Consider the following 8957-nt stretch of genomic DNA (forward strand, 5'->3'; position numbering starts at 1 on the left):
TTTCACCTGCAAAACAACTTGCAAGGTAAATAGGAGGCTGCCTTAAACATCAGGTTGGGCCATTGGTCAATACTGTCTTTCTATACTATCTACACTGACAGAGCAAAGGCCCTCCTGGATTTCAGACAGCGGACATTCCCAGTCCCATTTGGAGATGCCAAGGATTAAATCTGGAATGTCCTGCACACACAGCAGATGCTCCACCGCTGATCTACAGTCCTTCCCTATATGTTCTTTAGAGTAAGGAAAGATTTTGGCCTCAGGTTGACCCACACCAAGAACAATAATTTGAAACCAAGCAGATGGATTTTGAGCATCTGCCAAACATAGGCCACGTCTCCCTTCTTCAGCATCAACTTTATCCACAAAGGACTAGCTCACACAGGCACGGCGAATGCTTGGCTCTGTTTTATAATCAGGCCATTGGCCCATGTACCTCTTTATTGTAGCTCTCCAGGGTTTCAGATAGGGGACATTCACAGCCCCACCTAGAGATGCCAGGGATTGAAGCTGAGATCTTCTGTATGCAAAGAAGATGTAGCTCTACCACTTAGCGACAGCTGCCTTATTGGCACATGCCAGTCATCTCCTAATCCAGGGGTCAGCAAACTTTTTCAGCAGGGGGACGGTCTACTGTCCCTAAGACCTTGTGTGGGGCCAGACTACTTTTTGGGGGGGGGGATGAACGAATTCCTATGCCCCACAAATAACCCAGAGATGCATTTTAAATAAACGCACACATTCTACTCATGTAAAAACACGCTGATTCCCGGACTGTCCACGGGCCAGATTTAGAAGGCGATTGGGCCGGATCCAGCCCCCAGCCAGGCCTTAATTTGCCTACCCATGTCTAATCTTTCAGGCATCAAGTGATGAAACTGAAGGTGCTCAGTAGACTTAAAAAATGCATCAATGTAAATACTGCCTGGCGCATCAAAGAAAAGTAATTTGAAACAACCAACTCCTTAAATGCTTGATAAATGGTAAGGTGTATATTTTTAATAGATCAGAATACTGGAAGTAAATACACCCATCCAAAAAACAATAGGCGCTACTGACTAACAACTAGTCCAGAATAGTCAGATAAAGAACTAAAAAACGAACAGTTATCATAAATTAAGAAACAGAATTTTTTTAAAAAGACTCCTGCACACCCAGCTTCCATTCAAATTCCAACGAAATTACTTACGTTAAAACCCATGATGTTATAAGTCAAATCCAGTGACACTGACAATCAGATTCAACAGATCTTTTACCGAATCAGATCTACACTAAATTAGGGCCAATCTTTTTGTTGCATGAATTCCAAAAGCAGCCACTCATTCAAAGAATACGTTCCAAGAACTATCTTTCTATGGATTAAGTCAAGTAACCACCCAAGCTAATCTTATTGGGTAGTCTGCACAAGAAATGAAGCTATTAAAAAAGGCCCAACCCAACCAAAATGAAGCACTACCATTCTATTCTTCTAAGTTTCATATGTTTCAGTGGGAGACAAACTGCATCCTAAATATGTTTAGCAGAGAGTAGGAATGGATGGAGCTGTCTGTGTCAAGCCAATTTCATGTGTGGTTGATTCATATGTTTGCCCTATCCCCTTTTTGCATTAAAAAAATATATTCCGCATTAAAAAATAGTTTTAAAATCATATTTCAATATGTATTTCAATATACACCTACATGTATTTTATCCAAAAATCCCCCTGTGTTGATTCTTTTTGCTACATTTGAGCCAGGAAATGTCTCACAAAATTAAGAGAAGCACAGAATCCAAGAGATAATTAGCATTCCAATCTGTACATTGACATTATTATGCATCAGAATTCACAGAAAATCAAATTCTTCACCCACCTCTACTTAAGAGTAAGTACCACTGAACAGTGTGGTTATTGCTTCCAAGTGTTGTTTTTTTAAGCCACATAGGCTGTACTGCCAAGAACAAGGTTTAACTCCTTCCTGTTCTGTTCAATTGAACGTACAGCATGATCTTAAAAATGATAATCAGAAGCAAGCCCCACAGAGTTCAGCTGGAACGACTCAGTAGTAATTCAGGCCATTTAAAAGTTAAGCACTTTTAACAAAGCTGGAGCAGAGTTCCATTCCTCCCCCTGCATTTACTTTGGGTTCTATACTGACAGGGAAAAAGTACAAGATTGCAACCATTAGCGAAACCCACTCAGATTTCCTATAAATGGTAGGCTACTTTTGGTAAAACCTGCTTTTTTTGCTCCAAGATTTTTCTCCAGCGGCATTGCAATGGAGAGTAAATGCCTGACTCTTTAAGAAGACGAGAACACCTACAGCCACAGCAAAATGTGCAAAATGTACTAAAGTATCCAATGTGCACACCTGTCTACATCTGCAATAATATTCTAGACCTAGAATGACCCAAGCATACCTTTGTTAGGTATGCCTATAGTGGCTTTGTTTCTCTTTGAGTTCTATGGATACAATAAAACCACCTTTATTCAAGCAGTTTTGCAAGGTCGTCCTAAACATTAAAGGGAACACTCAGTGCACAGGGGGGGTTTTTTGCACTGACCGCAAAGAATTAGATACAGGTTATATTATCAGGAAAACTTATTTGGGAGTAAATTACACTGAACCAAGGGGGGCTTACTTCTGAGTAAACATGCACACATGCTCAGGATGCAAGCGTGGTATGATTATTGAAAAGATACAGATAAGCAAATCCTTATACAGTGGTACGACCCTCTCCAATTCCACTTTCCTGGTCAAATTCAATATGCCCCCAATTTATTCCTAAAGCAACCAATTACAAGCACGGTGCGTAAATTAACTTATTGGGATGGCTTTAAGAAAAAGAACTAAACCATTTCATCACAGACAGACCAACTGCCAAGGGGGGTGATTATTATGATGCTCCAGCCCTGAAGAACAAATGTGGCAATAAACAGCAGAGGAGGACTTGGGGAGCTGCCCTATACAAAGTCAAATCATTTGTCCATCCATCTCAGTGTTGTCTACTGTACTTGCAGGAGCTTTCCAGGATTCTAGCTAGGAGATTTTCACAGCTCTATCAGGGAGATCCAGAATAACTGAGCTGGCAACCTGGAAACCTGTGTGCTCTCATTAAGCTATGGCCTTTCCACCAACACTCTCATCCCTAACTTGTGAACATCCTCATGACATAAAGCTGCTTTCTGCAAGGAACTGAATACTACATGAGATGGATCAAATGAATGTTTAATTTCTTCCAAAATCACACATTCCTATAAGCCTATGCCTTACATGTCTAGGCAGCTTGGTTCCTGCTCTCCAACACACTTCACAAACATAGATGTGTTAGATTTGGTGGTTATTCGGTTTTGGGGAGGGGGGAATCACTCTGTACATGCTCATTGGAACCATATTACATCTTTACATACCCCTAGGGTAGTGCAACCAGATTTCAAGGCACTGGTTGTAAAGCAGTGCTTGGGTGGAGGGAGAATAAACTCTGTCTTTTACTAAATTTCAACTCATTTCAGGGCCTCTCAACTCAACACCCATTTGGGAGGATGTGCAAAAATCTTTGCACATAGTCATGAGGACTTCAGCTTCCATGTGTGCAAGAACTGGGGATTTGGAGGAGCAAACCCCATTTGCCATTATAAGAGTACAACAGGAGCACCTCTGCTTATGCCTAAAAGCTACACAAGGGAAACACTAAAACAACAAGGGAAGACCACTTAGCTCAGCAGAGCACAACACAGACAGTCCTGGGCACAATGGGCATCATCTGCAAGTAGAGCTAAGAAAAAAACCCAGTCTGAAACCCTGAAGATTTTCTGCCAGTCAGGGTAGACCGGGGCAGCCAACATGGGGATGGCCATTGTCATTGGACAACAACTCCCATCATCCCTGATCATTGGCATTGTTGGCTGGGACTGATGGGAGTTTAATCCAACATGTGGAGGGCACCAAGCTGGCTATTTCTAGCATAGACCATGATGAGCTGGATGGATCAATGCCATGACTTGGCTAGTCTTATAAGAGCAAAACAGTACCTCTACCTAAGCCTCCTTCTTCCAGATACAGTGGTACCTCGCAAGACGAAATTTCATATCGCAAAGACAAGTCATTTCGTATCGCGAAAATTTCGTCTTGTGAAGCACGGTTTCCCATAGGAATGCATTGATATTTAATTAATGCGTTCCTATGGGCAAAAAAAAAAAGAAGCACAAAAAAGGCGCCAACTCACCTGCCACGGCCGGAAGTTTTAAAGGCTCTGGGGAGGGGGAAGCAGGAGGAGGGCCAGGGAGAGGCTCCCTCCCTCCTTCCCCAGCAGCCGGACCCTCGCACCCAACCAGACAGACAGCCCATTTGCACGCAGGCAGGCTGTCTGGTTGGCCTCTCCTGTGCACGGCGGCTTAAGGTGAGAGTGAAGGGGGATACAGCTGCTGTTTGGCTCCTGGCAGCCATTTCAATGCGGTGGCGGCGGCGCCAATCACCAATTGCCATGTCCCTGCAGAAGCCGGGCGATGGAAGCGCAAAGCGGGCGGGCTCCCCGGAGCAGGCTCAGTCTGACTTTCTCCTCCTCGCGGCGCCCTGCTTCATCTTGCGAAGTTTTCCATGGCACAGCCATAGAAAACTTCGTCTAGCGAGTCTGCCCAAAAAATCGCAAAACGTTTTCGTCTTGCAATTTTTTTGTGCCGCGAGGTGTTTGTCTAGCGAGGTACCACTGTACATGTCTTTGTCTCTCTCAAACACACACACACTACCAAGTTCATAACTGGTGATGGAGAAAGGAAGGAACCCCTGCGTGCTTTATGCTGCCCCAATGACTTGCATCCATTCCCACAAATTGAGAAGCTATTGCTTTTAAGGTCTGAGGAATTAAATTGTTGCTCATCCGTACTGGTTATGGTGGAAACACCAACCAGCACCAACAACCCTGTGGGAAGGAAGGTAAGAGCAAGGGAGGCAAGCAAAGGCTAGAGCGCAGCCTGCTGCAATGAGACTACTGTGCCCCCATCCCATTCCACACCACAAGTCACAGGTCCAAATTTACATTTTGTTTTAGTATTTTAAAGTGTTAAACTGCCTTGGGTGCCTTTGCAGAAAGGGGAGATAGAGATAGATAGATGATAGATAGATGGATTAGTAGGTAGGTAGGTAGATACAATAAATAAACAAATTATGCCAGGTTGTGCCATTTGCATATTATATTTTACTGGGTTGTGGTTTTCTTTCTTTTAAACTGGGTAACCTGCTCCGAAACCTTCAACTGAAAGGTGAGTAATTAACACACCTACATAATTAAATTAATTGATTAGTAATACTAAGCAATGTATCAAACCCTCACTGGGGGGGGGGGAATGGGGAGAGCTCTATTCCCTGGACCTTTCTAAACATTGTTGATGTTTTTTTGTTGGTGGTGGTGGGGAGGAATGACTGTCAACAACATCCACCAACTAGGGAGTCAGCTCCTGAAAGAATTATAGTGATCTTTTGTGAATTGTTTTCCATGGTTTAAGGTTGGGAGGGGGGGGGACTGACGAGAGTTGCTTCCAACCAAATCAGGCAAAAAGCACTTATTTGCCTCAAATTGGCGGCTAAAATGTGCCAGGAGTGAGAGACTAGGCCGAGCTAGCGCTGTGCTTTGCGTTGCCATGGGAACGGAATGCAGATTTCCCCAATTGCTTTTTTATTTGCTAGACATTGTAATACATATTATGTTTCAACTCTGGGGTTTGCAGTGGAGGTAAAGAATCCTTTATGAATGTTAACCATTCAGGCAACTTGGAGGAGGGGAGGTTGTGGCTATGAGAGTGGGAATGGGGGGGGGGTGTTGGAGACAGAAAAGTCTCAGCAGTTAAAACAGGTAGTTTATATGCAGGCAGAGTCTCAATGTTAAAGTCTGGCCCTAGGAACCAGGCCCCTTTCTATTCAAGAAACTCTCCCTTCATTTCTGCTCCACTTCACTCTGCACAGAGAGCCCCGACTAACACACAAAAGCAGCTGCCAACGCCCGTGAAAAGTGATCAAATTATCAAGAACTTGACCTCACAGAGGGGGCAGAGTTTTGGGGGAGAGGCCTGTAACAAACCCAAACCAAGGAAGAGCCTGGAAAAGCGGGGTGGGGGGGTGGGCTGTAGTGTGCTTGAGGGAAAATCCAAATGCTAATAGGCTTTCTACATAGAATAATTTGATCAAGGGGCATTGTTGCAAAAGAGTTCAGTCAGACACACTCGCTGCTCGCCCCGCCCCCCCCCAGCCGCCGCCGCCTTCCCCCCCCCCACACACACACACACTTTGCACTGTCTTAATACTTTGGGAGGCATCTACAAGTCTTGCAATCAGTTTCAGGCCATATATATTTGCGTGCACACATACATCTATTTGGATCATTTGTGTTTTCTGCTACACCCCCCCCCAACACACACACACACACACACACTTGTACCCAGGTTCTCACAAGCCTGCTCCGGTTTGGTTTCAGGGCATTTGCATGCACGCGCACACATAATTGCTGAGGACGGGGGGGGGAGAGTGAATCATAATTAAAACTCCTAAAACAAGCAAATCAGAAAGAAACATAAAGCAGCAAACATATATAGGAGGAGGATACCTGTATTGAAGCAACGCGGGAAGCATTTCTCAAACGCCAGCAGCGGCAGCCAACTTCATTTCCTGAGAATCTTGATCTTTTGGCTTCGTTTTCTTTTCCCTTGTCTCCAGCTCTCTCCGGACTTTTCCTTCTTTTTCTTCCGTGCTGCTCCTCTTCGCCTCCCAGCTCCAAGAAGTCTTTGGAAGTCATTTCTACTTTCGGTTATCTAGCTTTATGATGGCTTGATAACACTCATACAGCTAGATAACCAAAGACAGAAACAGCCCTCCCTCTTCCGAGGCGTCTTCTTGCTTTTTTTTCTCTTTTCTCTCTCTCTCTTTTCTTTCATAAAGCTGGGCTCAACTTGGCGGGGGTAGAAGAAGAAAAAAGAAGAGTAGCGAGGTTTGGATCTTCGATCTGCCATCGAGAAAGCAAAAAAAAGGAGAGAGAGATAAAAGAAAGTGAAACTTTTTGGAAGACGAGAGAAGAAAAAGAGCAGTGTTGCACTTATTTAAGAAGAAAAAGCGGGGGAAGGACCTGCTCTGCAGGTTATGGCTGGCAGAAGTCACCCATTTCTGAGTTCTGACTATCTGAAATGAGGCATTTCCCTTGGGGGGAAGCAGCTGGTTTACATTCAAATCACACCCTGAGATATTGGGCTGATGTCTCGCCCTCTTTCTACTGACCAAGTTCTATACTCCTTTTCTGATGCTAAACACCCTTCTTTGGGAAGTGACGTCAACAGGGCTGGCAACCAATGGGCGGCCTCGCATTCAAATCACCTCTCCTTCCCGCCTCTTTTGCTCTTTCCCTCCCACGCCTCCCCACCCAACACACACACATTCTGCCCCGCCCCGTTCCTTTTTGGCAACAATATTTCTTTGAAGTCTGCAATACGAACCCCCACCCCACCCCTCTCTCTCTTCCTGAGTTAAGGCCTGCACACACAACCCTGTACCATTTCACTTGGCAGCCAGCCCCAATTTAAGTGAACGGGACTTCTTGCAACGCACATTTCCTCTTATCTGGGGGACTCAAAGAAACCCACTGCGTGCGTGGGCGTCTTGATTTTGTTCAATGGGGGCTTCCCAGTCTAAACCCTGGGTGCCGCAAATTAAGATCTGAACGAGCGGTCAGCGCCTTGACTAAGGGTGATCTAACACCACTTTGTTGGGAGGTGGGGGTGGGGGAGGCCTGGGATTTTGCAAACTCTTGGGGGGGGGATGAAATTGCACTCCGGAGAACGAAAGAGGAGCCCTTCTCACGACCCAGGGCCCGATCCAGCGAAAGTTAGGCCCTATGAAGTTCCCTTGAGTTCATTGGGAGAGATTTAGACACTGGCTAACAGCTGCAGCAAATGTGCCCTATTATGGCCCCTATCCCATACATGTTTAAATCGTCACATTGAATTATTAGCATTGGGGGGGGGGGGTTCTACTTAGGTTGGAACGCGTAGGACAGGAGCCATGCTTGAGATTAAGTTCCAACGAGTTTTGTGGGATTTCATTTTTATTTTTAGTAAAAAAATTCCCAAACCCCAGCCAATACATCTCTCCTGTTGAAAACCCCCAGAATGTAAAGTGTTTAATGTTGTCTGGATTCCTGTCTCCCAACATGTTTTTTTTATTTTATTTTAAAATAAATTAAAATTAAAGCAGAGACAGTTTCCCTCTTGAAACAAACATGGGCATGGCAAAAACGTGTGGGCAGCTGAGTTTGGGGAGCCTAATCGTTCAGTATATTTTCTCCTCTTAACGATGCATTTTTCCCTAGAAGAATTTAAAATATAAAACAAGTGCCTTGAAACTTTGTTTCTCCAGTTACGAAATATGAATTATCTCGTATTTTTCTACAGCCTCCCCCACCCCACCCCAGCCTCTCACTTACAGTGCACACACATTGTAGCACGCCCTTGGCTCCAGGACTCTATCAGATAAGCACCACCCAGAATTAGGAGGCGAGATGATTAAAATAAATAAATGGTTTTATCCCTTTCTTCTTCTCGTACGTCTCACCCGCCTCACCTTCACTACCAACGCCTCGCTTCTCAACGCGTTTTAACACGCCGGGGCGATCGACAACGAGTGATAGGCAACGTGCTCACAGATCAAACAATACAGGCATTAGAAGCGATTACTGTCTGAACCGGCATCAGACACAATCTCTCCTTCTATCGGTTTCCAAACGGTCCCCAAACCGAGATCAGATCCGGAAATACAACGCGAATCATGTTTGATTGAAAACGAGCAGAGAATGAAGTGGATGGTTAGAAGCCTTGGCAAGGGAGCAGCACCTAAGGAATTCTAGAATAGCGAATCAACAGCCTCGGATCCACCCTTTCTTCTGAAATAAAGGTAACATCCAACAAGCCAATGCCAAGCACATTTGCAGTGGAACTCCTATAC

General features: G+C 44.7%; 1 long non-coding RNA gene across 1 annotated transcript in view; it reads right to left on the reverse strand.

Annotated features, from left to right (window-relative positions):
* The window catches only part of LOC118092830 (uncharacterized), a 71349-nt gene extending 64380 nt beyond the window's left edge, over positions 1-6969 (reverse strand). The window contains exon 1 of the long non-coding RNA XR_015946845.1: positions 6574-6969. This is a non-coding gene — a long non-coding RNA (uncharacterized LOC118092830). The remainder of the gene's footprint in view (positions 1-6573) is intronic.
* Positions 6970-8957: the final 1988 nt, after the last annotated feature.

Source organism: Zootoca vivipara, chromosome 13 (assembly GCF_965207765.1).
Source record: "Zootoca vivipara chromosome 13, rZooViv2.hap1.1, whole genome shotgun sequence".
Classification (NCBI taxonomy): domain Eukaryota; kingdom Metazoa; phylum Chordata; class Lepidosauria; order Squamata; family Lacertidae; genus Zootoca; species Zootoca vivipara.